A 12,833-nucleotide genomic window follows, 5' to 3' on the forward strand; every position below is an offset into this window, starting at 1 on the left:
ACATTGGATTTTTGTTTTCTGTTTTGGCTGGAGAAATAGAATGAAGGGTTGATTTGGAAAATCTGTTTATTGGTGTTTATTGTACATATTTCGAAAAATTGTACCTAATGCTGAGAGGTTCCATCAAACCACTAAGCCTACCAAGGAAGGTTGATTCATAAAAAATATATATAGCTATGTAATGAATATTAAAACGTTTGACAAAAATATTTTCCCCCGTCTCATGTGGCTTATGAAAAAAAACTTTTCTCTCTCCATTCCCTTCACTGTTTTCTGTTGGGAAGTTCTCTGTAATGCTGTACCCTTTGATTGAATATACACAAAGGAGAAGCAGCTGTGGGCAGACTTTAAATTGGCATTTAAATGGCAATAACACCATAAGCTGCGATGCAATGCTATTCTGTTACCCTGTTGAGAAGCATTTTAGACTATTACAGCCACAGCCTTGGGGTCATGGAAGCTACTCTGCATATAAAGAATTATGTAGAGTTTTACTACAAAAATAAACATGGAAAACACGAAAGGTTACAGAGAGAAGGGTTTCACACAAGATAACAGACATCAGTGTGTGCAAGATAGCACGGATAAAAGTAAGACATGAAAGAGAGAAAGGGGAAAAAAGACTAGTCGTATCAGTCTTATTGTGAAAATGTTAGCAGTGCAGAGTGCTTGTAGATGAGCTGCAACAGCAACCTCATATGTCATTCTTAACCAAAGTTTAGACAGCACACATCATCGGCATCAATGGAATGAGGGGAGAGGAGAGTACAGTATGTGCAGAGCAAGGAAGAAGGGAGGACGAGGAGAGGGGAGACAGAAGTGGAGGGGAGGAGAGGAAAGAGGTAGCAAGAATTGAGCAGGTCTGCAGAGAAGAGATAAGAGTACTTCAAGTGTCACTACAAGACTGGTACATTGATCTGAGGGAGAGAGAGAGAGAGAATGAGACAGAGAGGTGTGGAGAGAGAGAGTTTCATTACTGTGAACACGTTTTGAATATAATTTCAAATGCTGCACCGTTATTATGTCAAAAATAAACTACTAAACTACCTGCCACATTAAAAAAAAACATTTGTCTAGATTCTTCATATTTCTTCATATTCCACATTTTTGGGTTTCTGGAAGTCAGGAGCTCCAATGTCGACCACTAAGTCAACAGTCATGGGAAGAAGGAGTGCTTCATAAAGTTTTTCTCACAATTATTTGGTTCCCAGTTCAGCTTTCATCAGCGCTAAAATATGACACAACTTGATTTTGTTATTAAATATGTTAATGGCATAACTGTTAATAAAATGCCAAAGCAGTTTGTAATATGTACAATTTAAAAACAAAAACTAGTTCATTTGTATAAAGGATGTATACTTCAAACATACTGCAGATTGAGAACAACATAAAAAGTTGAACTTCAATAACGGCGTTCAATTCATCTTTATTAAAATTAACAATATTTTAACAGTGTCAGCCAAAACCATGGCCAGTCTGTGATGGAACACTTATTACTTTTTTCAGAAATTAAGAGTAAAATATGCCATCAAAGTTTGGACAGTTTAGTCGCCTATAATTTGGCATTTCAGTAATTACACTCTAGGATATCAACACACAAGGATGTATTACAGAATTAAGTCCCCGTACTAATTTCCACAGAGAGGGATTAGCAGTATGGACTGAATGGATCTGCGCGTGTGTGTGTGTGTGTGTGTGGCGAGAGGTAGGGCAGGGTATTAAATTATTAAATGTGTCAAATTTTTTGCTCTAGTGGGAACATATGGTCCTGGATTATCTTACTCTTTACCTGGGCATGTATGGTGTACAGTGTGTGTGTCGCACTCTCTGTCTGTCTGTTTGGTGGTACGAGTGTGTGCGTGTATTTCTCCAGCTGCTTGGATCAGCAGAGCTTTACATCCACAGGGAACCATTAGCAAGATAATAATGAGACCATGGAGAAGCTGGAAGAGGTGTGTGTGTGTGTGCGTGAAAGAAATGGACAGAGAGCGAGGGAGAGAGAGGAAGAGAAACAAACTTGGTACAGTCACAGATGTAAACATCATGAGCAAAGCCTTTTTCTGGTTTGTTTTATTCTACTTAAGAGTCATTAGAGTGTTTGTTGTCACAAGGGAAAATAAAATGAACATCTGCATAAATCTGCATTTCAAAGTTAAGGCACATATGTCTACTGTACTTTTCCGTGATAAATATATATATATATATTTATATATATCACATATATCAGTTCAGTTTTTAATACTTTATATGAAACTTTGCTTTAAAGACCTGAAACTTGCTAAAAAGGCAATCCATCACAGTGAACAACATGCCCACGCTGTGTGTTACTTAAAGTGCAGAATGATGGTCTTACAGTTTTGCTGATGGGAAAATCGAATCCTCTAGCCTTGACTCTTGACTGACAGCATTGCATTCACAAGAAAAGAAAATATGGAAGTGGTGAAAATAACAGGTGAAGGTAAAATATCGTAAAATGCTAAAAAGGTTGGCTAACTTTTAATACGGAGTAGAAAAGGTCTTTTGGATTTAATCCGTACAAAAGCAAATTAATGCACCACATTGGTGTGCTTTTCATATATATAAATACATATATAGATATATCAATAATGTCTTTCTACGTTCCATAACAACTTATAAAGGAGTTTAGTTTAATTTTTTCTAGACCTGTAGGACTGATATGTAACTGCAAAGTGTTTATCATTACAGAAAGTTGAGGTGTGAAAAAACTCTTACATGACATTTAGCTCATAAGCATGTAATTAGTTCTAAGCTATTTTTACCATGTTATGTTTTGTAAAGCAGAAGCACAATATATTCTTCAAATAGACATGCCTTGAAATAATTAGCTGACTTGACAGGAATGAGAAGCAGATGCTTCACATATAATGTAAATTAATTAGCACTGGTGTCAACATTTTCTATGATAAAAGTGCTAAATCCCAACACTGATGCATATCAGCTTGCTTCCCATTTGACAAGCTGACTAACAACTGATCTTTACAACATGAGCATACAGCCACTTTGGATCGTGTTTTCCATCTGCATCCATTGATTCCTGATGCTAATTGGATAAGGTCACCATACTGACCTGTTGAAAATGTCTTTCTTTCTTCATGCCTGGTTGATAATGGGTAAAAATAATCAGTTTAACTTCAATTTCAGGAGTCTCAAAACCCACAATTTTATTTCCACAAACTCACACACATACATAAGTACACACTAGTGTTTAGTGCTGACAGATGCACACAGCCATGTTCACACATGGATATAAATACATAAGAATACAGCCAGTCTGAGTGTCTGTGCAATATGTTTGAATCAATATGACAGCTCAGCTTGAATCACCTGCACTGCAAGACGGAGTGTGTATGTGCCCGAGTGTGTGTGTCTCAGGTTGGAGGAAACTACCTGCGTCAACACTGTAATCTGCCAAAGCGCAGCTGAACTAGTTCATACTTCTTGGCATACACACACACACGTAGACACAGAAATATACAGTATGTCAAATTGGCATCGTTGTCCCTCTCTCTTTGTGTGGGTATCTGATGCATGAAACAACATTACACAGACTGAAACTGAGAAAATGCAGAAACAGAACAGAAAATGAAAAACTGTCCACTGCCTTAACTATCGTGGTTTTCAGTGTTTTCTGAAACAGAATGTCCCTCAAACAAAAAAACTCTCAACACAAGGTCTAACTTACTTGTTTCAGAAGCTTCCAAACACACCTTGTGGCCTTCCTCAGCAGATGGAGTTGCTCAGCGTATAGATTATGAACTTTTTTATCAGTTTTTGAACAAAGCATTATAACAATAGACACCTAACCACAGTGACATCATATTGGCAACCAGGCCTAGCCTAACATGAAAAGGAAATGCCTTAGTTAAAAAAAGAATTGCTGCTACCTGGCAAGTAACACGAAGAAAAGCAAAATGAGAAGAGAGGACAGCTGGAAGAAGTGAAGAGATGAGAGAAGCAGAGAAAAAGGAAAAAAGGATAAAAAGATGCTACCTGGACACTAACACTGTCATGACGATAACAATACCACTTTACCATGACGATCTCACCATTTCACCAAGCAACAATTCTAGTCAGCCTTGGGCAAAACACACACTCATATACACACAAAGTCACAAACACAGACAGCCATGCACACTGTCAGAAGCAGTCACTCACACACACACATACAGATATAAAGTGAATTGTGAAAGTTGTGGAAAGTTTATGTGGAAGTCAAACAACCAACTTCAGCAGAGTTTAAAGTACTGACTCTGGCAGAATGTTATTGAAAAAAGAGCAAACACCCTCAATAAGCTTATGCTGAGGAAATAGTGTATATAGAATAATCTAATATCAACTGCTTAACACCTGCTTTAGGTTTTTTGTTATGTGTTTTCAAGTGAAAGGGGCATGTACCGTGTGATGCAGCATTTTGTAAAGCCTATGACTTAAATATTTGATACATAGAAACACCCTCTGCTGGAGTTTTCCAAAACGTTGGGGATTTTCAGGGATGTGACAGAATCTTTGCTGCAAACTCAGATTCAAAGCAAACACCTGTTCAAGTCCACACTGCCAGCATACTTATACAACCAGAGTTGACTTATAACACATCCTTGGTTCAGCATGGTACTGGACTAGTTTGATCTGGCACCAATAACTATTTTTAGTTTCTCTAGTGGAAAGACTCCCATACTCCCCCATATATCCCATACAGCACTGAATATGGTTGGATCCTGTTTAACTCTCAGAACTATTTAAACACCCTGCCTTATCTGTGAATTGTGTGTATGTATGGGACAGATACATTTTACACACTCATTCTCTCTCAGACACATGATGACCTGTGTTATCGTACCTGATGTCCTTTACCTTTAAGCTAAGGTTTTACAACTGTAGACTGCTTAGATCTACATTCTGTGTGAATGTCATCTTTAGCATTACTTCAAAAGTAAATAATGATGAAATAATAATGAAGAATTTAATGGATAAAATTACCAATGTCACTGATAAAAGCAATTACCCGAAATAAGGCCACCTTCTCAATAATGCCAATTTAAAAGAGCTGCAAAATTCCACAGGTTAGGCTCCTGAAAATGGCTCAGTGAAGAGCAGGAGGAGTTATCTTCATCCTTTATCTGTTTTACTGTATTCTGGTTTGGGCTCTGTGACCTGAATATGATGTGAATACAGTAAAATAAGTTTCAGCATCTTGATAATGGTCAGATCAGGAAGAAAATAACAAAAATAATTTGTCTACATAAATGATAGGATTGTTTACTTGGCCATTATTTTATACTTTATTCTGATCGCATTCAAACACACATATGCAAGTATGTGTGTTTGAAGTTTTGCCAACACAATCTCTCCACCTCAACGAAGATAATTTGACTTCCTATTTACCATATAGACTGTATCCATAGCAACAACAGTTAGAAGAGTCTCAACAATTGTTCATTTGATGCTCACTCTTACGATATATATTTTGTACTTAGAATGAACAGATACAAATAAATGAGCATTTTTATTTCTTCCTTACTGTCAGACTTCCTTCCAGTTACATTTCAAGTGTGTCTGGATATGTCAGACTATACATGTCTTAGACTTGTGGCAAAAACACTGAAGCTAAAAAAAAAAAGCTCACGAGGGAGCTTTTATAATAAATTCAATATATTCCTTACTTGTATGGCAGTGACTTTTATGACGATGCTGGTTAAGTAATAAGTAAATATTAGGACAGGCAGGTAAATTTTTTCAACAAGTTTTCACAGTTCCCTGGTAGCTACAACTTCTGGTAAGTAACTCTCTGAGCCTGAACTAGAGGGGCTTTGACGCTGAAAGTGAGGTGAATTTTAGCCTCGGTTCATTCCTGTAAATATGACGACTGGAGAGATTTGGAGTCTGTTTTATTCAGCACAAACAGCCGATGCAGCAAAAGTACACTTATTAGCCTGTAGCTAGCTGACAATGCATACCCAACTGTGACAGTAAAGTTGTACTGATCTTAAAATTTACTAGAAATTCCAGTAGTTTGTCTTATTTTTCTGTACGTTCATAAAGTGGAGTCCATCAATGGAGTCAATCCATGTTGATCTGTCCACTCATACCTTTCCATTCACCTGTACTATACACATACATGCCTCCTCTGGAATTAGCGTCACATTTTGTCTGAACACACCATAAGGGTTATGTAAGGGCACAGGCTGAAACTAAATTCACACAAAGACATGCACCCAAGCAGCAGCATCCTCAATCTCGTTATGCTGACTACACATAAGCACACACTTACAAACAACCACATACACACACTCATTTCATTTCCGTTTCTCAGCCAGTCTAATTTCGAGTTTTGTCAAAGCACATTATTACTTTTTCAATTCCAACAATAACCCCCTACTTCCTCTTCTTCTAGCTCGTCTCCCTCTCTCTACCCCCGACTTGTTCCCTTTTGTGTTGAATCTCTCTCTCTCTCTCTCTCTCTCTCTCTCTCTCTCTCTCTCTCCTCCAAATGGGCTGATTGTGACTTGAAGATATTGTACCAAAATCAATTTGTGTTTATGGTATACTCAGTTATTCACAGCGTATTAATGCACCTGTACATACACAAACATGCACAGGGTCAATCACAGTTTTGCCTAAATTCCCAAATGTTCAGCTCAAACTCTCTTTCATGCACCATGGAGATATGCACACTTTATCCACTGATGCTCTGTCTCAGTTAATCTCTGTCTTGCTCTGTTTCACTCAGACCACCCCCACCCCACACACACTGATGCACACATCCACACATACATATTCACCCAAGCCATGAATATTCATAAGCGTATTCTGTATCTGTGAGATCATGATGAAATTTTCTCAGGGCCAACTATGCTCATGTGTATGCGTGTGTATTTGTGTGAATATGTATGCCTTGAAAGCTAAAGGGTATTTCTGTCCTGTAAGTAATTCTGAACCAACTTAGTAGAAGCACACATACTGACACTCATACATACACGCACAAACACAAAGATGCACTCAGAGGTCCATGCGGAATCTCTCCATAACACATATGGGCTATACGTTATGTGCTTCTTCAACTGCATACGTGTGGCATACTGAAGCTGCATAGTATGTTTTCCCATTATATTTTGTTCATGGTACTATGTAACATGGTTTGGGTACAATAAAAGTGTGCTGAAACAGCAACCTTACGATACTAGCCCAATTTCAAATGGTGTTTGTAAGATCGCTTCTGCTGCGGCTACAGTTGCACTTGTCAAGACAAGTGAAGTTTATTTTTATACCTCAAAATCACATAGTGACTCAATGGATCTGTAGGCCCATATCCATAATGGTTCCCAACCCAAGTTCTCTGGATGTCTAAATGAACAATCCTACTGTATGCTCTGCCAGCCTCCGCTGTAGTTGTTCTTGCTATGTTAGACAATGTCCTGTCATCTGTACGGCAACATCTATGCCCAACAGCAACAGCTTCACTTCACCAATGAAGGATACTGTACTGTGTATTCAACGTATATGAACTCGAATGCAAAGCAAGTTTGTGCACTCAATAGAAAGAGGAGATTCTTGAATCTTATGAGAGAGCAATGATGAGCAAGGAATATTAATCAAAATTTCTCCTGCCGGGTTATTTTATCTACCATTATTGCCACACTCAAGTCCATGCCAACTACGAAATTTAGTATTATTAGTCCTTCAAAGTGCCTATTTAAAGCTGCCATGTGCTCTTCATCAGTCTGTGTCTGTAAGACTCTTTTTCCAAATTAGTTAAGCATAGAAAACCAGAGGAGGCCATTTGATATCAACTTAATGGTAGTAATTAATGTTTCTGAACAGCTTTGTTAGCTTAGCGTAGCTTTTTCATACCCAGACTGTACGTACAGTAAATATGCTGTATGTGTGTAGATGATGATGTTTCCTTTGAACCTAAGCGATGATGTTGACAACACGCTTCTCATGTGATCAGGGTACAACATGTCATTATTACATGTCCATCAGCCGCATCTTTAATCAGGTTTACTGGCAGAGGAAATAGCAGATGTAAAATAAACAGTATAATATAATAGTGCAAGACATAAGTATAATACAAAGCACATTATATTACTTGCTAATGAATGGTTGGTTGCAGTGACCCCAGACTTCAAAGTGTAGTCAGGTGAGTACTTGCTCCTTTATCTCTTTCAATTTGGGGTCATCAAAAGTTATCAACATGGCATATGTTGAACAAAGAGATCTGGCAGAAAAACAATATTAGCAGCGAGACTGCATAGGAGACTTCCACTCATACCAACTGTCTCTCTCTACGCCACTAGAATCATCATCTTTTTTATGCCATTTTATACTTTTTTTATTTTTAAATCAATCTAATTTGAAAAGTGATTGCTCACAATTTTTTGTTGTATTAGGTTGCATTATCATTCATATCATACCCCCAGCTTTGTAATCTGTATAAAATGTCTCACTATTGCCATTACTTACCGCACTGTATACTTTTTGTGTAGTGTATTTATTTCATACTGTTAATACTGTTCATATTGTGTATATCTTAGCACATTTATATCAAACCCTTACTCTTTATTCTATATATGTGCACATTACTCTACACTTTACTGCTTTATGCACTTCTGGTTATGATGATGTTAAACTGCATTTGTCGTTGTCTCAGTACCTTAACTCTGAGCAATGACAATACAGTTGAATCTAATCTAATCTCATCTAATTATACTGTGGTAAGGTGTACTTTATTTTGTAGTTTGTTTCTGCACTCAGGGCCTTAGTGGCTCCAACTGAAAGGCAGTGAATTATGAAGCCATAACATTCATATTTACACCTAAGGGTAATTTAAACTCCTCAGTCCCACAGGACTGAGTATCTGTGAACACAGCATTTAGTTTCCACAAAGAAGCGGTGGGGTATTGGACCAGGATATTCTTGGTGTGAATATCCACTTACTACAGAGTGCGCCTATATTCTATTGCTCAGTGTCGGAACAAAAAGTGGTCTATTGATTTCACCTATAAAGGTGAGAGATGAATGTGAATACAGAGTTGAAAGTAACAGCATTTCACCAATTTGAGTGAGTATTCTATTCTTATCTCGTCTATTCATGATGAATGCATGATAATTTAAGCACAGGGTGTACTTATGTATGTAGATTTACATATATGTAATTGTAAGATAAAGGGAGGGAGAGAGAGAGAGAGAGAGAGAGAGAGAGAGAGAGAGAGAGAGAGAGAGAGAGAGAGAGAGAGCACGTTTCTGGTGATATTGCTAAAAGCACTGCATTTCAAGTCATTTGATTGCATGACTGAATAATTGATAGAAAGCTATTACGGCTGGTATGAATGCCTCTAGGTGTCACCAAACACACACACACACACACACACACACACACACACACACACACACACACACACACACACACACACACACACAAGCAGAAACACTCAAGTATATGGTATATGTGTGGGTATATGTTTTGCATTATGTTTTTGGGTTGTCCGTCCGTCCGTCCTTCCAATCCGTCTGTCTGTCCTTCTCATTCTAGTGAATGTGATATCTCAGGAACGCCTTGAGGGAATTTCTTCAAACACATTCTTGGCCATAACTCAAGAATTGATGACCATATTTAGCAGTTGGTTGGACAATGAATTGATGACACTTTTGACTCAAAGGTCAAGGTCACTGTGACTTCAAAATGATCTCAAAAACACCATAACTCAGGAACAGAAGGGGAGGTTGTGACCATATTCACAGTTGGTCAGACACTGAATAGGTGACACTTTTGACTCAAAGATCAGAGGTCATTGTGACGTCAGAATAGGTTTTTAGCCATAATTTAAGAATGAATTGGGCGATTCCAGTTCTCACACAGATGTTGACTGGAATGGCACAATGAGCAAACAATAAGTAGCACAGTACGGGCTTTCATCCATCTCGTCCATTCTGCCTTTCACTTCCTGCCTCATTCAGAATTTCGTGCATCATCAGAATCACATGACTGCAAACAACGTATAGCGCGCCTAGCTAATCGTGATCCTGTGAGTGAGTGAGTGAGTTTCACCTACAGCTCATGGAGAGGCTTTGCATCTTAAAATGGCAGGAGAAAACAAAAGCACCACATTTTGTGTACTCTCTAAGAATTCATCTTAACATAGTTATCAAGTACATGTGTACCTGTTTAGCCAATACATCAGTTCAACAATGTATATCTGGACAGACATGGATGCAAACTGCAACTTGACCAGTTGGCAGAGGCATACAACCATGAGGCGGTAATTCTAGTTTTGCACGATGTGTGTTTGTGGGGGGGAGGTGTGATTAGTTGTGTATGTGTGTGTTTCTGAGTTGGTGTGAACATATTAGTAGCTTAGCTCCTCTTAGCCTTACTGACAGAATGACAGAGACATTGCTAATCCAGCACTGACAAGTTGCCATTTCCCCCTCTCCCCTCTCTCTCTCCCCTCCTCTCCTCCCCTTCTTTCTTCCCTAGACCCAAATTACAGTTCACTGCACAGTGAGGTATCTTGTGCAGCAATTCGGCACGTTGTTGCGTGTGCATGTGACACGCAACAATGTGCTTGTTTTGGATGGCATTGTTGCGCACGAACAGGCAGGACTAAGTGGGAAAAATGCACATACAAACTGGCATACAAAAATGCATTTTACAAACTTAAAGGATGAATTCCAAATTGAGTGTCCGTAGATTCACAGTGGAGCAAATTTACATGTGTATTTTGGATTAGTTCCCTCTTGTGATGTTGGAAATACAAACTTTATTTATTTGGCAATGTCTGCTGTCAACAAAATGATAAGAGAAGAGAAAAAAAATGACACAATGGGTGAAGTCTGGCTACATACCAGATGACAATACGGCTCTATCTTTGTTTTTATTGGCCTCAGTTGGGGAAACCACAGGTGTCCGTTGATCTGATTTTGTTCTGTCTTTCGAAGTGTTTGGTCCAGATTTTCCTCATTTGTTTTCAGGTGGGTGGTATAAATAAAAAGATAGAAGGCCTATATGGGTAAGCTTTAATGTTGGATGTACCCATTGCTTTTATGAAAACTGCATAGTCCAGAAATGCCAGGCTTTTTTCTGCATGTCCTTCTTAATGAAACTGCGTCTAGTTTCCACAGAGTTGATCCATGACAGTCTTAACTTTTGCGTTCTTGTTTTGTGACATCATTATATCTGAACCACTGACAGCCAGCCAGTATTCAATGTCGTCTCCACCAGGTTATCCATGTACAAACTGGGAGCTGAGCCCTGTCTATAGAAAACATTCATCTACTACTATGTAAAGTTCAAGCAAAGATCCAGTAAGGATTGGATTGGATTGCCTTTGTTTGTTTCATCAGGTTGGGCTCCTGCTTTTGTCACACGCATGAATATTGGTGTGAATGCTTCCAGTGTGTGTCCTTGAACCTTGTTGAGTCCCCCAATCAATGCTGCTGACAGTTAGTCTGTGTACAGCTCCTACAGCAGTTTCCCCGAGGTTTATGCTATGGTGATCCACACCTTCTGTGTTTCCACTGATTGTACACAATTTATTCCCGTCTTACTTTGCAGCGGTATGTGGTATCTCCCTTGTTTATCACTTGTGCTTGCATCACGAAGGAGTGCACAGACCATGGACTGATAGTCCTCCAAGTTCAATACTGTGAATTCACCCCCTCCCTCCTGGGAGGACGGTGATGTTTAGGTCCCCTCTGAGAAGTGTAAGTGCCTTCACCTGTGTGTTAAGGGATGGTGCTCTTCTGGATGACTGAGTCCCTGTTGCTTATCAGATCTACAACCAGAATGCATCCAGGTGGAGCAGCAGAGTTCATAATTTTAACTATATCCCTTTCTCTTCCTGGGAAAGTTCAGGTCATTGAAGTCAGTTGGCAGAGTCATCGATTATGCAGCTTTGATGAAGGGAGAAACATCCTTAACTCAAGGCCAGTGGATTTGTTTCTCATATTTTCTGCCTGTATGATGAAAGTATACTTTTTTTTTAAACTCAAGGTATACCTGTATCTACGGCATATGCTCATATTTGTTTTATTCATATGAGAAAAAAATGTATGGTTACTGTAATTTATTTCAAAATATAGTCTTACAGCAACCAAGCAGCTCAGGGCAGACGAACTAGAAGAGGTGTAACATAATGTTATTTGTTCACCTCTGATTTTCTAAGGATTCAAGGGTGTGGTCACCCATGAGCGTATTGTGATTAGGAGCGTATGGTGTCCAGGCTGTCAAACTGGATCTTCTTTTACTTGTGGATCCAGCATCAACTCGGTAATAGTACTGACACCGGCAATCAGCTCCTTTCTCTGTCAGCACAGTCCCTCCCAGATACCAGGGTGCCCATGCAGCTGCCATCTGGCTACTCACATCCATGATGATGACAGTCGTTTCAGAAAGCCCCCATTTTTAATGCACCAACCTGATCATGAGACTAAACAGGCTCCCGGCCGACATCCAATAAAAGCAGCCACAAATGGAGATGCATATCTGTGTCCTGTGGTTTGTTAGATGTTCGGCTCTCTTTAAAAGTCACTCATTTATTCTGGCTCTCTGTTTTTGAGTGAGCTTGGGAACAGGTTACACAATTTTTGGTATATGGGGGACAATGAGAGCTGTTGACAGTCAACCATAAGGACTGGCAGTAAAACAATGAGCCGTCAGCGGCTGAGGGCAGCATAAATCTGCAGATTGTGGGTGTGATTCTCTGTAGGATTGGTTGTACAACCAACCCTCTCTATAACAGGGAGTTATTTACAGAATTTTGATGAAAATATAAAAAATGGATAATGGAGCTTTAATGTAATCTTTATCTACAGAG

General features: G+C 38.9%; 1 protein-coding gene across 1 annotated transcript in view; it reads right to left on the reverse strand.

The window, feature by feature from the left end:
* LOC139298973 (CUB and sushi domain-containing protein 3-like) overlaps positions 1-12,833 on the reverse strand; it is a 310,941-nt gene that overhangs the window by 170,656 nt on the left and 127,452 nt on the right. The window lies entirely within an intron of this gene.

Source organism: Enoplosus armatus, chromosome 16 (genome assembly GCF_043641665.1).
Source record: "Enoplosus armatus isolate fEnoArm2 chromosome 16, fEnoArm2.hap1, whole genome shotgun sequence".
Classification (NCBI taxonomy): Eukaryota; Metazoa; Chordata; class Actinopteri; order Centrarchiformes; family Enoplosidae; genus Enoplosus; species Enoplosus armatus.